The sequence below is a fragment of the Rattus norvegicus genome, chromosome 11 (genome assembly GCF_036323735.1).
Source record: "Rattus norvegicus strain BN/NHsdMcwi chromosome 11, GRCr8, whole genome shotgun sequence".
Lineage (NCBI taxonomy): Eukaryota > Metazoa > Chordata > Mammalia > Rodentia > Muridae > Rattus > Rattus norvegicus.
This window is the reverse complement of record NC_086029.1, coordinates 71,083,857-71,106,635: the sequence shown is the minus strand read 5'-3', so window position 1 is coordinate 71,106,635 and position 22,779 is coordinate 71,083,857. Positions and strand designations below refer to the sequence as shown.

General features: G+C 39.6%; 1 protein-coding gene and 1 long non-coding RNA gene across 2 annotated transcripts in view; one reads left to right on the top strand and one right to left on the bottom strand.

Moving 5' to 3' along the window:
- The window catches only part of Zbtb20 (zinc finger and BTB domain containing 20), a 739,030-nt gene that overhangs the window by 190,404 nt on the left and 525,847 nt on the right, over positions 1-22,779 (top strand).
- LOC120095547 (uncharacterized) lies at positions 924-18,861 on the bottom strand. Its single transcript, XR_005491088.2, has 3 exons — positions 18,724-18,861; positions 13,180-13,248; positions 924-12,568 (listed from the first exon to the last, which is right to left on the bottom strand). It is a non-coding gene; the product is annotated as an uncharacterized LOC120095547 (long non-coding RNA).

Genomic DNA, 22,779 nt, shown 5'->3' with positions numbered 1-22,779 from the left:
GGACACATGGCTTTGGGTTTGTCAAATACCTTTGTATTCTCTTAGATGTAGGTAGCGAAGCAGCTCCAGCTTGTACACAGCACTTACATAGTCAGTCCATACTGAAAACAGGGCCTCACCATTCAGTTTCCCCAAGTCAGCTGTGATAAAACATGGGATGTACTCATGATATGCAGCTCTCAAGTGATGTTTCTGGGGCAAGAGCAGACAGAACAGTGGCTCCAGGAGACACACACACACACACACACACACACACACACACACACACACGCCCGCGTGCTTAGTGCACAGATGACAAATAGAGAGACAGTACAGGAAGATGAGGCTGGGTCTCAAAGGTGGTTTCTCAGAGGAAAGGGAGATTGAACTAAAAGCTAGCAGAGAACAGAAAGTCAACTATGATGGGGTAGAGAAAAGTAGACTTGCAAAAGTCTCCACCTTGCTTTCCCAAATTATTAGAAATAGAGTAGATTTTCTTCTATTCTCTTGTAAATTTCCAGGAACAGCTTGATTTAACCTCTGTGGAAACACAAATGTAAACCATGATGGATCCAATAATTACCAAAGTAAGATTATAACTAACTCATACTTATAATCATATTCAGTCATTGACTCGGACATAAAAAAGTTAAGCAAGAAGACCTCATACTTTTTTGATTTGAAGTCATTATAAATACAAAATTTATTACTTAATCTGTAATTGTGTCCATGGTGGGAAATATGTTTTGGGAGTGCCAGGGTTAGGGATGCCTCATTTATGACTACAAGCGTCTACTTTATAGAGTATTTGTTTAGCTGCTACTTTATTACAATGGCAACCCTTGGGATATCATACTTTGTGTTCTTCCCATTATCAATATGATGGAGTGAGGTTATAAATGCTCAATCACTTTGCTGAGATCACAAAGTACACGGCCCTACCAGGCTTTCCTGGGAAGTTTCTCATTTGAACAGGGCAGCATGTATCTTCAATTCTAATTTTATTCTAAGGGTTTCCATTGACTTGTCTCATTCTCATATTTGTCTCACCTTAGTGCCCATGGAATATCAAAGATTGTGGAGAGGGAGACATAGTTGGGAAAAGCTCAAACATTTTAGTAACTGAGAGTGGAACTAAAGTCCATCATGGATTTGTGGACTGAAAGAATTTGATTTTGCTTTCTTGACTTTAGATTTACAGAAAAGATGTCAATGTGGAGGTGCAAGATATGTTGCATTGAACTAATCTTGGAGGTAACCAAAGGGCTGAGGGACTAACAGCTTCTGATATTACTTAGTGCTTATTATTGTTATTATTATTATTTCTTTTTAATTATGCAAAGTGCTAATCAGTTTGATTATGCACAGTGCTAATCAGGTTAATTATGCAAAGTGCTAATCAGTTCTTCTTGAAGCACACGAGGAGAGCAGAGGTGCTGGCGGTGAATGGCGTAGCTAGATGGGGGTAGTCACGGCAGTCATTCCTTATTAAGATAGGAGTAGACAAGATAGCAAATGGGATTTATCTATGAAATAAAGAGTAAAAGAAAGAACTATGGGCACATGAAAGATTATGGTTTGGGCAGGACAGTGTTTAGGCACAGAAAGCTTTCCCCCGGTTGTATACTTTGATTGGATAGCCTGCTATATTTTGAAGGCAGTCATTTGAAGCCAGAACGAATGCAGAGGGAAAGAAACAGAGTATTGTATAGCTAGACAAGTTGTCAAAACAACTTACTGTAGTTGGCAAGCACCAAGTCCTGGGAGGACAGTAGAGGAAGTGGGATCTAATAGACCTATACATGAAAGAGGACATCAGTAAAGAGAATTGAAAAATTAAGGCAGTGTCATTTTGAGAAGATAAACAGGGCCACCTCACTACTGCATTGTTATTAGGTTGGCCATCTGTGCAGCATATTTCCTGAGGTGAACTGGGAGCTGGCTTCTTGGTGCTGGCAGTACTCTGTTGAGAGTGGTGATGACGAATGTGACAATAAGGGTTTTATGTAATAGCTCCTCGTTGGATCAGCTTTGTTGCCACTGAAATCAAAGTAAATTTTAATATTAACTTGCAGGTCTGTGCTTATTAAGCTGGGTAACTTCCTGTGAAGATGAGTTTATAAAATATGCTCATATGCTTTCATAGAACGTTGACCAGAGAGTTCCCTAGCAAATGTCTTTTTGTTCTGTCCTGTTCTGTGGTTTGATAAGCTATCGATGAAATGCTGCAATACCTGTTTGTTTGAGTGACCTCAAAAATTTTTCAGGATACTAAGTGAGTATTCATTTTTAAAGAAATGTTTCCAGCCTATGTGACTCTTCCCTGGTTCTAGAATTTGAGCTGGAGATTTAAAATATTTACAAAGAGGCGGTCTAATTCCCCAATTACTATCTGACAGTATTTTCTTTTCTAAACACATGTGTAAGCATGAATCATCTTCACAAATGCCTTCTGTGAGCTGGATTCGTGAAGTCCACACAGTGATAACAGTCCCATGGAGACAGTCACTGGTGGAGGAGCCTCCTGCCTAGGGCATATTAATGACTTATTTGTCCAGCCAGCGTGGATTCTTTGATACAAATAAGCTTTCACTTTTTATTTTTTCTTTAACAGGGACCAATTTCCTTTTCAAATATGAAGAGAGTGACATAAATCTTTGGTTTCCAAGGAGAGTCTGGAAAGAAATCGATTGTTAGAGGACATGCCCACAAATTGAGAAAGCCTGTTGGGGGCCCTTTGGGAATTTGGCTGGGAAAATCTGTAATAAGCAGGCCTTCTGCTCTGCTTCATGGGAACTTGGTTTTATAAATGAAACATTGATAATGTTTTCTCCACCTTAAAACAGATAAAGATGTAATATTCATATTAGCATTTTATTAAAATATTTTGAACCACTTCTGAATGAACATAAAAACTTTTTGTAGTGATTATTAACTGAAAGGCACTTTGTAAATCGGCCTCTGTGACAGTTTGGTGATCTCTTGATTCTTTCTGAGGCATTTGAAGCCAACACCATTGTTACATAGACATTTATAATTCCATAAGAAAGTTTCAAGGAGAAATGATGTGATTCTAACGGCAAATGAAAATGAATTTACTAAGAGAACTAATATGGCCAAAGTGCTGATTAATTTTGTATTTATACTCATGTCTCAGACGTGCTCGCACAAATAGACCTACTCATTCCTTCATTAAAACTGGTGTTCTTCAAGTAACTTACTTGCTAAATATATGTGCACTGTGCTAGTTACAATACCTGCAGTTGTCCTCAGTACTGGAGACACTTGGCCTAAAGCAGCAGAATTATTTTACAGAATGGTGCTTAGTGATAAGATTAAATGGTGTTTTCCTCATGATCTACAACTCTCAGAGACAGATCATTAGAGGACAGTACGCACAGATTTAGAAAGCCTTTTGGGAGCAAAACTTTTATGTTTTTCTGATTCTATTAATTTTTCCTTCATATGTATTAATCAACTACTTGGTCTCAGTATTCAATTATGTAAAAATTAAGGCTTTGATCTTTTTGCAAATATGTATTTTATTATTAATTTTATGGATACACTCAGTGTCCTAGGTAGGGTTTCTATTGATGTAACAAAACACCATGACCAAAAATATAAGGTTACAGAGAATACAGTAGTTCATATTGAAGAAGGTCAGGACAGGAACTCAAACAGGGGAGGAACATGAACTGGGAGTTGAAGAAGCCATGGAGGAATGTTGTATGGCTTGCTCCACATAGCTTGCTCAGCCTGGTTTCTTATAGAACCCAGGACCACCAGCCTAGGAATAATACCACTCACAATGGGCTGGACCCTCCTCCATCGATAACTTATTAAGAAAATGCCCTATACCAAAGAATTATTATTAAGTATTAAATAAATTTAAAAAAAAATACAAAATAAAAAAAAAGAAAATGCCCTATATTTGTATCTTGTGGAGGCATTTTCTCAATTGATGTTCCCTCCTTTCAGATAACTCTACTTTGTTTCAAGTTGACACAGAATTTTCCAGCATACCTGCCTTGGGTTTTTAGTTAAATTCAATTAGATAGGGTAGACTTCAGAATATTCTTGGGTTTCATTCAACACTGGATTTTTCAGTTACTAGCTCAGGAAGTCACAGTATATCTGATTGTACTTCCTCATTCTTTCTCCCTCAAAGTTCTGGGTGTTAGTTGAACCAAACCATGTAAGCCATACATGTGCTCAGTAGCTCCTGGGCACCCTGTGACTCCACAGTTCATCCTTTATCTCTGACAAGAGTATCCTCCCTGGCTCTGCTCTCCAAATACTGGATGCCAATGCAGTTCCTTTTGACTAGTCTACTCTGGGTTTTCCTCTGTTGTTGTTTTGTTTCATTTTTCATTATGCTTGTACTTAAACTTGCTATATTCTCTTTTCTTTATATCTTTATTGTTCATCTTATATACTTGGTTAATCTTTATATTTATTGAATGCAACATAGTCTTGGTTGTACAGAATGTGCGTACCTGTCATGAAGCCATTTAGATAGAAATGGCTTGTCCTCAGTGCTGTGACAGAGCTGTTTGTTGTTTTATCTTCTAATCTACACTGGAAAGGTTTTGAGAGTGAAAATAACAATGAATTTTTATATATCCAGTATCTCTCATGGACTCTACCAAAAGACATCCCTTAGTCTAGCCAGGAAAAGAAATTTTAAAGCAGCAAATCTATGATCTGTTAATGAGTAAAGTATTGAGAAAGTGAAGTTGTCAAGAAAGCTTCATGGAAGAAATAGTAGGAAAATATCTTAACATGGATTTGACCTTTCAAAAATAACCTTAGTTTTTTGTTTTTTTTTTTTGTTTTTTGTTCTTTTTTTTGGAGCTGGGGACCGAACCCAGGGCCTTGCGCTTCCTAGGTAAGCGCTCTACCACTGAGCTAAATCCCCAGCCCCCAAAAATAACCTTAGTTTTTAATTGTAATAAATGGGTGAAAAGATGAATTCCAGAATGTGAGCAGGAGAAAACACACACACACACACACACACACACACACACACACACACACACACACTCACACACACACTCACACGACTAATGCAGAGGAAGAGTTGACCAACAGCTGGACAATATGTGAATCAGGGACAGAAAGGAGAATGAACAGGTAGATTGTGAGCTTGAGATAAGGATCTTTAAAATCTTGTGGTTATATAGTTCCATCTTTTAACAATATGGATATATTTGTAATAAGGGAAACATTGTGGGGCTAGTGAGGTGCCTCAGCAAGTAAAGGTACTTGTCACCAAGGATGACAACTTGAGATTGAGCCCCAGGATCTTTAAGGTAGCAAGGATCAACCATGTGCTATGACATGCAGACTTATAGACAGACAGGCAGGCAGACTGACAGACATAACACACTTAAATACACACATACAGACAGACAGACACACACGCATATCATATTACAAAAGTACAGACATTAGCTTTTTCTGTGAAGAAAGAAACTGTGAGGTTAAATGGAATAATATAGGAAAAAAAAACAATGGAACACCATGTGAGAGAGAAAGCCAAGTTTGTTTAAACCTTCAAGAGTTTCAGTCGCCCTTATTGATTGTAATTAAATAGTGCTCTTACTTTGGATGCCTTAGACCCTAGAAGTTGAAGACTAGAAAAAAATAGATTTTAAATTGAAGGACAACAGTGTTGTTCTGTTGAGAGAAGGTAAAAGGCATAGGTGTATGGCCAACACTAAGAACACAGAGATGGTAAGATTGATTCTACAGAGCTCTGCATCTGAAGTCTAAATATCGCTCTACTTGTAAAGAGAACAGGAGAGCACAGATCCCATGGTTTGTCTACACTGTTGGGGGTTGATTACTGTGACCACCAGTAGCTAGCTGAGAAATGAAGTAGAAAGTAGGCAGCCCTAGAGTGAAGTTGATAGAGATCTCACCATTAGTTTGCAAAGCTGGAGGTTTGCATATGTGACCATAACAATAATAACGTATTCATAGTTCTCTCCTTTATTCTACTGGTTAACTCAATGCTCTTGCCTGAACCTCTTTCCTTTTTCTAAGAACTCTGTTCGTGACAGGACTTTGCATATAGAATAAGTAGAGGAGGAAGCAATGGGAATCCTGACCATGGGAGTTGAAGCTTGGCTCTTTATGGCAAATCTTATCTAGAGACAGATGAGAAAAGTATGCCTTCAGAAAGGAAGATGAGCCTGGCACAGCCTTTAAGGATACATAGGCTGGAGTGGGGTGTCAGAGGAGGAAGGGAAGGAAGAAAGAGGGTTTTAAAGCAATGAGAATGTTTAACATAATCGACACTGAGAAAGGGATTCATTTCTTTCACTCTGCTGGATGCTTTCTGAGAAGTGGATGAGAATCGGAATGTTTTCAGCATGTGCTTCTGTCCGGCTGCTGTTTATCTGGATCAGCATGGGGATTACAGCACACACTTCATTCTCTCATTCCCACTACCAGCATCACTCAGGCCGTGAAGACCTGAGCCTCAGACCATCAGTGTTTCTCCATTAGGTGGTGGATGTTGGTGATTCTTTATGCTGTTAGTCACTTATCCTTGATGTCAATTGTTTACGGAAGAAGAAGGAGGATGTCAGACTAGAGTGGGCTTCAAACCAGACAGAAGGACCCTGACCATAGCCTTGGTTCCATGTGCATTTCACTAATGAAATGTTTACTCTATTTATTTTCACTATGTACTAATCAGAGGAACAAAGTAATTCCATGTTCACCATGACAAACTTGTACTTAGGTGAGAACAAAGATTTGGACTTTGCAGGTATTAATGTTCTGCCACAATCTTCACAAGATTATATGGTGAAGTAATGAAGATTCTTAAGAGAAATGTTAGCAAGTAAAACTCTATTAGAACACTCTCAGCCAATATTGTTATTTAGGAATAACTTTGGGTAGCTCTTGAGTCATGAGGTTATCCCCTGTAAGACTGACCAACCCAACACTGACGTGTCTGGGAACTTGGTGGCAGCCCAGCGGTGACGTCCTAACATGCACTACATAGTTTTTTTGCACTACATATTTTTATGCAGTACATTTTATCCAGCATCAAGTGTCTGTTTTGTAATATTTATTGTTTAAAGATAGGTTGGCATTCTACAATGAATATTTTTCTTACACTTGCATTTTCTTAATGTCTTCAGATGGGAATTCGGAATGGGTAAGGCTACATTGATCATATGACTTCACAAAAATTAGAAAAGCCATCAAAAATAAATATTAGTAACAACACTGATAGAATTACACATGTGTGGGTTTTTCGTGAGAAAAGAAAAAGACTTGAATAGAACTTAGATAAGAAAGTAAGCCTGCTGATTAAGAAAAATACAACCAATGCCTCTGCTAGTGAACTGATGGCTTTGTCTGCTTGCCTCCACTTAAGAGAAAGCACTTTAGTAACATACAGTTTTTATATCATCACAAGTATTGGCTTTAATATTATTTCAAAAGGAAGCTTCTATAGCAATCAAATATTTTAAATCAATAAAATGTATGATTATGATAATGCATTACTGATAACAAATCTTTCCATTATATAGAGAAGCAACAATATGTCTAGATATAGAACCCCATAGTTTGGATATTCTATTTGGATTTTTTGCTTCATTGCCTGTTTTTAGCTTTAGCTTTATTATCTCCTGCCCAGAATGAGTGTAGGTATACATAGGAACCATCAACAAAACCAGCTGGTCTTGCCTCTCCCTTACCCTTCCTTGTATCCTGAAGCCACTGTCTTTAATACCCACAGTCTTTGGGTAGGAATGAGATTGGATTTTTATTTCAGCATTCGGTTCTGAAATAGAGATCAGTTTCAACAGCTGTCAACATTTGAGTATTTGAGAAGACATCCAAAAGGCACTTTCTGTGATTCTGTAACTAAACCCTGAAAGTACACTTGCACTGCAGTAGGAGAGGGGGAAATTCAGTGAACACATAAGTGAGGGGGACTCTGCAAAACTCATTCCATATAGGTCTATGAGTTCTGATATAGAACTCCCACCCCCAACGCTTTCTCCAAGGAAGCTGGAGAAAATACGTAGTTAAGATTTAGCTGAAGATGATGGAGAAGGAAATGGCCCTGATGCCAAGATGGAAATCAGGAACAGGGAATGGAAAGCTCAGGCTTTGCTTAATAGTTATGCTGGTTAGTCGTTGTCAACTGGTTAGTCGTCAGCCAGTTAGTCGTCGTCAACTGGTTAGTCATCGTCAGCTGGTTAGTTGTCGTCAGCCTGACACACAGAAAAGTTACTGGGGATGAGAGAGCCTCACTTCAGGAATTGCCTGCATCACGTTGCCTATTGGGCATGGCTGTGCAGCATTTTCTAGATTAATAAGTGATGTGGAGGGCCTAGCACACTGTGGGGAGGGCCAGCCTTCCCTTGCTGCTGGCTGGTACCATGTAAGCCACATAATGCCCCCCTGCCCCCAATAATTGGTTTTGGCCATGGTATTTACCACTGCGGTAAAGACTCAGCAAGACAATGGTCAAGGGACTCTGTGATGTTAGGGAGGGTAAATGAAAGGCAATTCGTTACCCGCAGTAAAAACATCTTGACAGATATTGAGGAAATTCCTAACAAATCATTGAGTAGAACTGACAAGCCAGTCTTTGAGGGAGAATCAGAAGAAAGTGATGTGATCATTTTCTTCTCCATTACACATTTATGCAGTGTTCCTGCGAGTCCAGAACTGTGGACCTAAAAATCCTTTTTTTTTTTTCATTTGACACCAACATAACTCTAGTAACATTCTATGTTGAATTCATATCTCTAGAAAAGATGGAGAGGTGGTAGTAGTTCCCCAGAAGCAGTTTGGGTGCATTTTAGACTGAGAGGAAGCCATAGCATGCAGGGGTATTTCATCCCATTACTCTTGTCAGTGAGGGGTTTTGACTGTCAAGGTAAGGAGGCTGATGTCTAGTGTCTGACTTCTTCGGTTCCCTGTTCTTCTTGTGAAACTTTCCATATTGAGTAGAGCTTACAGTGAAGACTAATTAAAGCAGCATAAGTATATTCTTCTATAGAACTGATGAATTCTAGTGGTGCAAGCTAATGCAAGATAATAATTTGTGTATTTAAAAATGTTTTCAGCGTTCAGTGTTCAGTTCCATTGATCATGTGTAACAAATACAAACGGAGATTCTGAGCATGGTAAAGGCCTTATGTTTGCATTCCTCTCTTGCTTGGCCATCCTTTAGCAGGACTCTTTTTTTTCTGTTTATTGACAGTACTCTTTAGACCTTTGTAAAAATTATAATGTACACATCACCAGCATATATTTGGTTGCATAATGAGAGTAGGTTTTTAGTAAATGTAGCCAGAAGGAAATATAAAAATTCATTGCACTAGTTTTAATGCTTTGGGTAAAATAGGTTTGTTCTATGAACCTTGAATTACATAAGACAGAGTGCTGTGTTTAGGAGACATAAAAGGAGATTAAAAGTCACGAGAAGCAGCATAGCATCTCCTTGGAGAGCGCTTCCCTCTCTGTCTGCTGGAGGAAGAAGCAGGTATTACTGTCATTCGCCCTGCTCTGATGCTGAGAAATGTCAGTTGTGGTTACTTGGAGAATTTTGGCAATGATACACAATTTTCCTTGAGGAAAATAAAAATAGATGTCATATATTGGAATTGGTCACATTGCTTTTATTTCCATTTTCCCTAAAAGTCAGCTTTCTCCTTCCTTTCCCAGCAATTGTAGCTTCTTTGGTTCTTAGCTTAGAGGGTAGGAAGAAGTCAGTTAGCCAAGACTGAGTAAATGTCACTTATTTTTCTTTTTATGTTTACTTGTTGAAGACATGGCACTGGCCCCAACCTTAACCAAACACAGACATTCAGGAGAGTTGGCATGGACTGTGTCACTGTGTGCTGAGAAGAGTTCCAAGCATATTGGTGTAGCCCGAGTATGAACGAAGGAGTCTTCTAACCTTACCTAAAACTAAGGGTTTTTATGAAAACTTGAGGAGCCCAGCCTCATGGCTGAAGAAGCCTTTTTATTCCTCAGTGGGTGATGGCTGGGTCTGAAATGCACAAATAGACGTTGGGTGGACTGCCTTACTGCATGACCTGGCCTTTTCTATTAACCCCTTCACTTTCCTGTAACCTCTTATCTCCCAAAACGAAGGGCCAAAATCAATCATGTCAGTGAGCTTGCCATCACCACGTCACTCCCACGCAGCAAAGAAGTTCTTGCTCTTAATTTCTAGAACAATCCACATTGATGGTGGTAGCTGTCTTTACCATTTATTTCTCATGAACAATCTGGGATTATGTTTTAAACATCTCTTTCTTCTCTTCTTCTAAGAATCCAGTGTACTTGAAAATGTAGTCTTCCTCCACTGCACCTGGCTTTGCTCTTGTTAAAGGACATGTTCCTCATGTTGTGTTGTATCTTTCTCTGGTTTCCCCTAGGAAATGTTTAAGGTACATTCATGGCTGTTTTTGTGTGCATCTGTGATGTGTGTCACATGCTGTATTGTTCACAGTACTTAGGGGAAAGGAACCATTGCTATCTATGCCTATATAGAAAGAGACTATAAGAGGAAATGGGTCACATGGTTATGAAGTCTGTTTAGTACCTAAGTCCACAGACAGCAGACTGAGGTCCCAGGTGGAGCAAAGATAGAGGTTTCCTCTTCATCCATAGGTTTGAGGCACGGCAGGTCTGATGGGATTCCTAGTTTGAAAACCAGCAGGCTCAAGACTGAGAAAGAACCAGTGTTACACTTTGAATCAGAAGGGAGGAGAAATTCCTTCACACTTGAAAGAAAGTCATCGTTTGTTCTTTTTGTGCCTTTAATCGACTGGATAGTGTCCACCATTTAATCCTGACAAAAATACAAGTCACAATACTCTGAAGAAGGTTCTACTGCTTAGCTCACTAAGGCAAGCAACTGTGGATATGGTTCTGTCGCGTAGCAAATCTACCTTTACTACTCACTGTTTACCAATAAGCACTTGGTCAACCTCACTTTCCTCAGGTAACACTGCATGAAGTCTGCGGCCACACTCACAGCTGGTATCTCCAGGGTACTGGTGTGATTTCTACAAATAACACAAGCTGGACAAAAGTTTCTTAAATGGCATAGTGTTTGTTTATGACCTACACACATCCTGGATATTTAAAATCATGTTTAGGTTCTTTTGAATATCTGATGCAGCATAAATGCTATATAAATATTTGTTTTACTCAGTTGTTTAATGATGACAAAAATGTCAATGCTCATCAGATAAACATTATTTGAAAGCTCTTTTTGATCAAAGACCATATGAATATTTGAATGCAGAGCCCAAAGTTGGCAATAGCTTACAAGTCACTTTAATAATTAAATGAAACAATTTGTGAAAAATACTCACTAAAGAACTTATTATTTGGGTGCACAGAAAATTCAGGCCCATAATGGTAAAGATTTGGTCCCAAGACCACACAGTGGATGGTAAAAATGAGCTTTGAACTTAATGTTGTCTTCTTCTGAAGTCAGATGAGTACCATGCCTCCTGTTAACCTCTGGAGGGACCATTATTATGTACTGAGTGAGCCTCTCATGTGCTTCCAGGTGCTAATCCTTAATCTCTCACTTGCCAAAAGGCTTTAGAGAAGGTATAGAACGTCTTTGTTCATGTGCTTCTTCATTTTTAAAACAGGAATAGCATCTTTCATAGAATAGCAAAGAAGGTAAATTGTTTCTAGAAATTATGTCTTTATTTGTGAGTTTTAAATGATAGAATTCCAGACCCCAAAAGATTAACAGAGAGATTTCTTTTTTTTTAATTGAATATTTTTTATTTACATTTCAAGTGTTATCCCCTTTCCTGGTTTCCCATCCATAAACCCCCTAACCCATCTCCCTACCTCTTCTTCTACGAGGGTGTTTCCCCACCCCACCCCAGCCCACCCCGTCCTACCTCCCTGCCCTGACATTCCCCTACACTGGTACATTGAGCCTTGGCAGGACCAAGGGGTTGACAGAGTGGTTTCTACATTTACTCTCAAATTATGATATTTGACACTTGGATTTAAGGATGATGTAGGAAATAATTGGAAATACTCAATATATATTAATAATCTTAATGGTAGAGATAGCTTTCTATTGCAACAGATTTGTTAAGAGTTTGGAGAGAGTAAAGAAATCATGGGTTTTGTTTAGAATATTTATGTATCTTTAAATGAGTTGGAACTCATGTATAAGAGGAACTTGTAAGAGATTAATGCTGTGCCTGTGCAGTGGGGTTATGATGGAAGATTTCCCTTTTTAGTGCATAAGAAGATATAGAAATTTAAAATGTTATATATTTCTTACAATTTGTCAACAACAAACATCTGAAAAGGTATGAGCCATGAAGAACTCTTTTCCTACATATGCACTTGTTATTAGACAAATAGATCTGCTTGAAGTTCTGAGCACCATGGCAAAAGGCACCATGGAAATGCATCATTGGGGTAGAAGCCTGTAAGTGTCGACTCGGTGCTTGTCCTTCTGTGGATTAGGTGCCACATGCTTCAGTGTGCTGTGTTCTTTCACCCAGTTTGCAATAATCACGGTTTTGTAGAAAGGGCTGGAATCTTACTAATGTTTCTAGGAGATAAATGAGAGGTTGGTTTCAGTTGGCCATTATGGAACAAAAGTCCAAGAGAAAATCATATCTCTTTCCTTTCTCCAACATTTTTATATCCACCGAATAATATTAAAAAATAACATTAAGGGCAGGCTTCTTAGAGAACCTTGAAGTTTCATATATAGACTAAAGGGAATATGGCAACAGAGGGAGAAAACTGTGAAAACTTGTAAGACAAGTGTGTATCATCATGTTACCTTTTGCTATCTAAGCTAACTGTCAATTTCCTGTAAATTTTAACATATAGCAATGGCTACAACTTTGTCTTCTCTACCAATTGTATTATCTGTAGCCCATTTGCCTTCTAAAAGTTGGAGTCTTTTCAGAATAGGCAACAATTATGAATATTATTATGTGAGAACTATTGAAAAAAGATAAAAATTATATAGGAAATGTTAGATGCTATCTCTTCCATAAGATAACAGCTACTTATTATATCATTTTATTTTGAGAGATTTACAAAAGTTTTTTTTTTAACTTTTTGGCAATTGGCATGAACATTACTCAGAGGAAAAACTAATCACTAGGAAGCCAAGGACTGGAAAGATTTTTCAGTCAATAAAGCACTTACTTTGTAGGCTTGAAGACCTTAGTTCAGATTGCCAGCACTTGTAAAAAATCCAGCCATAGTTGTGCATGCCTGTAACACCAGGACAGAGAATTTAGAGACAAAAGGATACTGAAGCGGTTGCTGGCCATCCAATCTAGTTGAATTGGTGAGCTCCATATTTCTTAAGAAATCCCTTTACCAGGACACTGTTGTTAGGACAAAACGACAACCAACAGATTGGGAAAAGATCTTTACCAATCCTACAGCAGATAGAGGCCTTATATCCAAAATATACAAAGAACTCAAGAAGTTATACTGCAGGGAGACAAATAACCCTATTAAAAATGGGGTTCAGAGCTAAACAAAGAATTCACAGCTGAGGAATGCCAAATGGCTGAGAAACACCTAAAGAAATGTTCCACATCTTTAGTCATAAGGGAAATGCAAATCAAAACAACCCTGAGATTTCACCTCACACCAGTGAGAATGGCTTAGATCAAAAACTCAGGTTACAGCAAATGCTGGCGAGGATGTGAAGAAAGAGGAACACTCCTCCATTGTTGGTGGGATTGCAGACTGGTACAACTATTCTGGAAATCAGTCTGGAGGTTCCTCAGAAAATTGGACATTGAACTACCTGAGGATCCAGCTATACCTCTCTTGGGCATATACCCAAAAGATGCCCCAACATATAACAAAGACACGTGCTCCACTATGTTCATAGCAGCCTTATTTATAATAGCCAGAAGCTGGAAAGAACCCAGATGCCCTTCAACAGAGGAATGGATACAGAAAATGTGGTACATCTACACAAGGGAATATTACTCAGCTATCAAAAACAATGACTTTATGAAATTCATAGGCAAATGGTTGGAACTGGAAAATATCATCCTGAGTGAGGTAACCCAATCACAGAAAAACACACATGGTATGCACTCATTGATAAGTGGCTATTAGCCCAAATGCTTGAATTGCCCTAAATGCACAGAACACATGAAACTCAAGAGGGATGATCAAAATGTGAATGCTTCACTCCTTCTTTAAAAGGGGAACATGAATACCCTTGGCAGGGAATAGGGAGGCAAAGTTTAGAACAGAGGCAGAAGGAACACCCATTCATAGCCTGCCCCACATGTGGCCCATACATATACAGCCACCCAATTAGACAAGATGGATGAAGCAAAGAAGTGCAGGCCGACAGGAGCCGGATGTAGATCTCTCCTGAGAGACACAGCCAGAATACAGCAAATACATAGGCAAATGCCAGCAGCAAACCACTGAACTGAGATCGGGACCCCCGTTGAAGGAATCAGAGAAAGAACTGGAAGAGCTTGAAGGGGCTCGAGACCCCTTATGTACAACAATGCCAACCAACCAGAGCTTCCAGGGACTAAGCCACTACCTAAAGACTATACATGGACTGACCCTGGACTCTGACCTCATAGGTAGCAATGAATATCCTAGTAAGAGCACCAGTGGAAGGGGAAGCCCTGGGTCCTGCTAAGACTGAACCCCCAGTGAACGTGATTGTTGGGGGGAGGGTAGTAATGGGGGGAGGATGGGAAGGGGAACACCCATATAGAGGGGGAGGGGGAAGGGTTAGGGGCATGTTGACCGGGAAACTGGGAAGAGGAATAACAATCAAAATGTAAATAAGAAATACTCAAGTTAATAAAGATTAAAAAAAAGAAAACCCTTTATCATAAATAAGGAGGAAAGTGATTGAGAAGGACATTAAACTTTACATACATGTATGTGCACATATATGTACACACATACAAACACTTATACAAACCTATGCACATATGCATAAACACATAGTTTTATAGGAAATCAAGAAGTTTATTGTAATCAAGAAGGAAGATACATTGATCTTGAAAATCTTATTTGCTTTGACTAAATACATAAGACTAAGTAAGAGGTGTAATTCAATTAGAAATGAGAAATACAGATTTCAAGCAGATTCTGGTTGAATTCCAGTGACTCTTACAGGATTGGATAGCTAGAGAGAGTGTTAGAGGACAGGTTCATGGAGTGGCAGTAGACTGACAGCCTGCTGCTGGGTAGCACTGTCAAGGTACAATCAGAAAACGAGGATGGAATAATTCTGAGTATGATAACGATTGTTTTCAACCTCATTATTAAAATTTATTTATTTTTTAAATTTTGTTTTATTTATAGTCTGGTTGTTATCCCCATCCTAGCGTACCCTCTTACTGTTCCTCACTCCATACCTCCTCCCTCCTTCTCCAAGAGGATGTCCTCATCCCTCCACCCCCACCCTACCAGACCTCCCCAGTTCCCGGGGTCTCGATTCTCTTGAGGTTTATGTGCATCTTCTCTCCCTGAGGCCAGACCAGACAGTCTTCTTCTGTATATGTGCCAGGGGCCTCATATCAGCTGGTGTATGCTAGTAATTTTTTTCACAGCGATGAATTAAAAACCTAATATACAGGATAAATTCACACGAGCAAGTACCTCAGGAATGTAAATATATATATTTACACACACACACAAATATACACATGCATAAACACACAGATATAATGTAGTGAGTTATATTTTATGTATGGTGATTTGAATGATTATGGCTGATATAAGCTCATGTAATTGGTACTTGGTCCACAGTTGGTAGAAATGTTTGAGAAGGTTTAGGAGGTGTGGCCTAATTGGAAGAGATGTGTCACTAGGGACAAGTTTGGGGGCTTCAAATGACTTAGGGTGTTCCCATAGTCGTCATACTCTTTGCCTCCAACCTGTAGTTCAAAATGTAAGCTCTCAGCTGTTACTGCTACCATGCCTCTACTCCATTGTCATGAACTAAACATCTGAAAATTTAAGCTAGTTATTTCATACATTGCCTTGGTTCTGGTATTTTATCATAGCAATAGAAAAGTAATTAAGACAAATGGTATTATTTTTGAGCTTCTCTTTTAGTTGTAGCTACAACCTACTTTGAAGTAGTGCAAGTGAATATCAAGAGGGTATTCTTGTAAGGTGAGGAGTAAGAATGACTAAAATATGAAACATATTTTTCAGAATCTATTGCATGAATTTTCTCAAAACTTACTCACTTATCTAAGTAATTGTTATCACCCATTTTATGGATGTATAGTTCAATAAATTGTTAGCTTTACACTTTTCTGCAGTACTGTAAATAATCCTGATTGTTGAATAGTCCATAGACTAGGGGCCAAATACTAATAGCAAACAATGCTCACAGATTCATAGGCATCCCATGCCTCTACTGCACAATCACACGCCACCAGACTCACAGAAAGCATGTTTGTTCTTTAAAACAAGGGTCTTCTTCTAATATTCTGCACACAGCATGTGATAAATTAATCTTTTCTAAAGAGATACATGCTTTTGTAAAAAGGATCCTTACTCTAAATTCACACATGCATGGTCAAATCAAGACTTTTCTTTGCCCCTTATAAGGGGGAAAGTATAATCAGATGTTCCCAGCTTACAAGCAACCTGTTCCACAGTTCAGACAGGCTAGTAATGAATGAATGGTTGTCCTCTGAGTATTTATTTAGGAAAAATACTGATTCATACAGCATTTGCCATGGCTTCAGGACTTATCTAGGCTCTAGAGATAGAAATGGTATTAAACAAGACACAGTCTATTTACATAGACTCACACACTGGTTCTTAGAAGTATAACTCTTAGAATTGTGTCTAACACATAACATGGATCAATATTTGCCAAGCAATATTCTTAAAGAGTGGCCCTGTTATTTTCAAACATGTTCATTCATTCACAACTCACAGCTTCTGGACTAAACAAAGTTCATGGGGGAGGTCTAGGTAAGAAAACACACTGCCTTATATACATTCTTATGCAGTTCATTAGTCTTCCTGGGCGCCTACTTCAAGCACAGAATCGTCTTTCTGCTTGCTTTCATCTTTGCTGTGTGGCCATGGCAAGCTAAGGTCATGTGATCCTCAGCTAAAAATAATGAAGATATGATAATATCCTAATTCTCACAGAGCACAGCATAACTTAGTAAATTAATGTTTGCACAGTGCTTAGAAATCTGAGGTTGAAAATTGCTAAGAGAAATGTACAGAACTATTATTGCTACTAAAATTATGATAGACAATTTCTTCCCTACCAAAAAAGAAGACTTCAGCATGTCGGTGTTTAAAACTGTAAAATTCTACATTTGTGAAAGGTGTATGCCACATTCAAACAAAAGGATATTCAGTATATATATCTAAATGAAAATGATATCATTATCATATGATAAAAAGTTGCCAAGGTATCACTATTTGGGGAAAGTAAATGGCATTTAAGACCTCAGATTCAGGAGTCTGGACAGATGGATGATTACCTCTTGTTATGTAAGAGATAGGTGATAACCCAAGTGTAATGGCTTCCAAAGTTCTGATATTTGCCTCTTCTTGTTAGCTAGTGTTTGGTTTGGGGCAGTAACAACTCACTTTAATTCTAAGGATAAGAACCAGTTGGTGGGAGAGTGAAGGGTGGTTTTGGGTGTGTGGTGTTGGGCTTGGCTCCTTAGTTACTCTCATCCATGCTTCAGCATGTGGCCTGACAAAGGGCAGGCCACGAATGTCTCCTGTCAGGAGCTGTGATTTCAGAACAGGTCTGTGTGTGCTCTTCCTGGAATGTGAGATCTTCACACAGCTCTCTGTACCATCTAGAGTGTTAAGGATCATCACTGTGCTCCTTAGAGGATGGAGTTTAAGCTGTAAAATTTCAGGGAGAATAAATTAACACTATTTATTCACTTAACAAATTTATAGTGAGCACCAACCATCGATTCCATCTCGTAAGGATGATTCAGAATACTCATAAGCTTGGCTTCCATGGCCTCCATTTCAGTAAGGAAGAAGATGATAGATAATGAACATATATTTTATCAAAGGACAATGTCATGAAAGAAACAAAATAAAGTCATTTAGGGTGGAGATGGCAACCTTTTAGATATGTAGATAGAATCAGCTGGAGGATTACCACATATTCTTAATGTGACTTCCAATTTCAGAGTGTGAGACTCTTTCATGGTGTTTGTGATTATAGCAAAAACATGAAAGGTGTGAATGTTTTCAGTCAGCTATCTCAGGTCCTTCTATTCTGACAGGACCTGACTGTTCAGAATTCTACTGAGAGAGAATTTCACAAGATAGCTAGCTTTGCCAGAAAGTTTGAAGAAAACCACCTGGGCCCCAGCTCAAGATTTTTATTTTGGTTAATAAAAAAATTTAAGAATTGAGGTAGAACTTGAGGACATTTTTATTAGAGTTAAAAGGAAAACAGCAGGCCAGGTAAACTGCCCACTGCCCGGAGAAGGGAAATCTGACAGAGAAGAAGAGAAGACCTGTTTGTGAGCTGCTACACAGTGGAGTGCTGATAGGGAGAGCTTCAGAGGGGAAGATGGAGGAGTTCAGCGTGTCCCAGGGATCTGCTTAGAGCACGCTCAGCATCTAAAAGAAAAGGGGAGAAGGACATAGACAAAAAAGTTTCTCTTCTCCATTATAAAACATGGGAATATGGCAGCAGGAGGCGTGGAGTCTCTGGGAAGGAAAAGTATTTACCTCATTGAAGAGACGATTTCCTTCCATGTCCACAGTACAGTTTAGATGAACCGTTCTTTCTTCCTGAGTGATGGCATCCTCACCAGAAGATTGGCAGCCTGGTCTTCCTGATAGGCGTTCTGTTGGCTAGGCCATTGGCAGTTGAAAATGGATTGATTCTTAAAGGTAGGTACAATGGTGAGTGACGGTTCTGTCCTTAGAGCTAGTCAGAATACCAAGTGTCCTGCACAAAAGGCTAGAGGTTGAGTCCTTCCTTGAACTAGGAAATAGCTTTGCCTTAATGGGCTTTACCAAAGCCCTGACCAAGACGACTGTACCACCCTCCTTTGTGAGGCAGTAACCTTAAACCCACCAGAGAGTAGATACAGCCCATTTTCACCTTGAAAATCCAGAAATCCAGTTCCAAAGCTGCTCAGGCAGAGTGCTCATTTATGAAGAGATAAGAAATCAGAGTTCCTTGTGGCTCTGCTGGTCTGAGAACCAAGGACATTTCCTGCTTCTAACCAAGGACAATAAAGGAATTGTTCACTTTGAGAGTCCCTGATTCTAAGCTATTTAGTCAGTGTCTCTCTCCTGTCCTCACCATTGGCTCACACCCATGAAGGCAGACAGAGGCACTGTGCTAGTCTGGTCCTGCTTTTCAGCCTTCTCCACTGGATAGCAATACTTGCAGTGATGAAGCTATGTGCTGTGCTGTTGTAACTTTTAATACTATTCTGTCTTGGAAATCTCTAATTTTCTAGGAAAACTGACATTTCTAGTAAAATGACAAACATCCTTGATGAATTTTGTATGTTGAAAACTTAAACCATAGTTGTTGTTTTTTTTCCTCTTATTGAAAATAGCTTTTGTCCCCCCTCATGTAACATATCCTGGTTACGGGTTCCCTCCCTGTACTCCTCACTGTTGGGTTTCAAACCTGGGACAGGTGGCTGAGGTGCCTGTTTAACATGTCAGAGTGGACCTGACCTTCAGGTTCTCCCTGCATCCCATAGTCCCTGCCTTTTAAAAAACCCCCTTCCCTGGCATACTTTATCCCCTACCCTAAACTTACCCAGCACAGGGGTGGGGGTGGGTTGGTGGGGAATCCTGGGCTCCTCCTCCCTATCCAATGCAACCATTTAGTTACAGGCTTTCCTTATACCTTTTGGACTCCTGGCTATTGCACCTGGTTGTAGTTTCTCTTTAGCTACTTTGAAAGTTCGTCTTTAGTTCATGCTTCTCCTTTTCTTCTTTTCTTCAACCCCCTAACACTTGGTAAGAGACAAAAAAAAAAAAAAAAAGGACAGAGAGAAAAGGGGAGAGATCCCTGAATAAAGTCATGGGCCAGAAAGGGGGTGACACTATTGTTATTATTAACTCCTGCTGATTAGGGGTATAGTCAGTTCCTTGGTGCGAATTCCTTTGATCTTTGCCATCAGGGTATCTAATTTCTCCTTTTTTCTTCTTAAGACTACTTAGCAAACTGCAGCCAACAGCAACAAATCAACAACCACACCACAGCCCCCTTATGGAGTGCTAGCTTTATGTGCCCTCAGAAAAGTTCCTAGGATTCCAAAGTTGCACAGTAGCAGACTCTCTGCAGCTGACAAAATCACACCCCTCCTAGAGCATGAGCTAAATCATAGTCAGCTGCTGTGGACAATCTGAAGCAGCCAATATCCACACCTGGAAATATATTCTTCCGTTTCCATTCCCCTGCTCTCCCCTCTTGCTTACCCTCCCCATGTCCCCACATGGCACAGTTTAGTCACGTCCACTCTGGGCTCTCCCTGATGGCGCTGCCTCTGGTTATGCTGTCCCACATATCTATAATAAATACTCTCCTCCACCATACCTAGGTGCAGTTATTCCCCAAACCCAGGACCAGTCATGTTTTTTGTTTCCTTTTTTTTTCCCCTTTATTCACTCACACTTCCCCTCCCATCCAGAACCAGCCCTTTTCTGTCTTTCCTTAGAAAACAGACTTTAAATTATTGGACTGAGCAGAGATCCCAATGGAGGAGTTAGAGAAAGGACTGAGGTAATCCCATAAGCAGAACAACAATATCAACCAACAAGACACCCCAGAGCTCCCGGGACTAAACCACTAACCAAAGAGTACACATGGAGGGACTCATGGCTCTAGCCGTATATGTAACAGAGGATGGGCCTTGTCAGGCATCAATGGGAGGAGAGGCTCTTGGACCTGTGAAGGGTGGGGAGGCGGGAGGGAGTGGGTGGGTGGGTGGGGGAGCACCCTCATGGAGTCATGGGGTGAGGTGGATGGGATTGGAGGTTTCCAGAGGGGAAATCGAGAAGGGGGATAATATTTAAAATGTAAATGAAGAAAATATCCAGTAAAAGAAAAGAAAAGGAAAACCAACTTTAAGATGTAATATAATATAATATAACAAGATAAAACAAACCCAATTTCTCAGAATAGGACAAAGCAAACACAAGAGAGAGAGAGAAAGAGAGAGAAGGAGGAGAGGGCAAGGAAGAGGGAGGGAGGTAGGGAGGGAGGGGGAGAGAGAGAGAGAGAGAGAGAGAGAGAGAGAGAGAGAGAGAGAGAGAGAGAGAGAACGCCCAAGAAAAGGCACAAGAAACAGATTAGAGGCAGAGAGACCTATTTGTTCACAGGGTCAGGAATCCCATAGAAACACTAAACTGGAAGCCATACTATATACCCAAAGAAACTGTAAGGTAAAAGAGAAAATACATAAATATAAATAAAATTAAATTTAAAAATATTAAAAAACAAAGCCATTGTGACATTATGAGACAGGAATCTTTCAGAGATGCCATTGAGTTCACTTTCTGTAAGGCATCTTGCCTAGACATTCAGCCTACCCTCAGTAGTGGTTTGTCTCTTTTGTGTTCCTACGTCCTCAGTGGGGGCTTATGTCATATTGCTTTGTACAATAATCAAACCTTAATTTTGATGGAGTTCCTGAATGCTATGTAAATATTAATAATAACATAAATAATATGAATTATTATTGTAGAACAAAAACATGCTTGAAACCTTTGACTTCTGTCATCTGTGAAGATTATTTAGTTTTGAAAACAGACATGCAGAACAGTGAGGAATAGCATGTGTGTTGTGCGTGCTGGGGTCACGGCCATTGTGAGGTAACCTGAAAATGGTGTATGGACTCCTCCGCTAGTCACCCTGTGCCTCTACAGAAGTGATGGCAGTCATTCATAGAGGATCATCTTTGCTTAGAGCTTGTCACAAGCTATTGTAGAGAATATTAGACAGGAGTCTAGGAATATTGGGGAATGCCCTGATCCCTGAAAAATAGCTGCAAACTAATGAAAAGGGTTTTAAGAAGCCATCCATTTCTCTCAGAAATTACTGACTTAAGCCATAAAGTGCATGGACTTAGAAACAAAAGTAAAGTTTTTATACCCACATTTTACCATCTTCTCCTCCAGATTAACTGTGAACAGTGTAAGAGGAAATGTGAAAGGGGTGGGGTCGGGGAGAAGGAAGAGGAGGCAGGAGACACAGACAGCGAAGGAAGTAGAGGAGGAGCAGCAGGAAGGAGAAGAGTCCAGATGCATCTTACAACCCATGGATTTCTATCTTTAAAATACCAGTTTATCTCGTACAATCTTCAGAGTTTGAAATTGACTGGTTTACTGTAAGAAGCATTTAGTAAATGCAATTTTTATTTTTAATAACTAAGTCTCAAATTTCATGTGAGATCTCACACCAGCCCTCCAATGTAATTAAGTTTATGGTTTTCTCAAGCACTTCAAAGACCCGTGATGTGCTGTTAACAACAATTTTTTTCCTGGATAAGGAGTAGGACACCACAGCAGTCATGCTGCAGCTGGCTGCTGTCTTCAGTAACACAGACGCCAAGTGATGCAGGGCACTTGATGTTTTGGTGTACTTTGTCTCAAAAGACTCGGGACAAAGAAGACTGTTCTACCTGAAAGTCTACAGTGATCAGATGCTGGTTTGTGTGTTTGAATGGAAAATATAAAGCAAAACTTGTGTGCAGGCTGGGGAGGGCATTTACACTGCACAGGTACTGCCGAGGGCTCAGTGTGGCTTTATGGCAG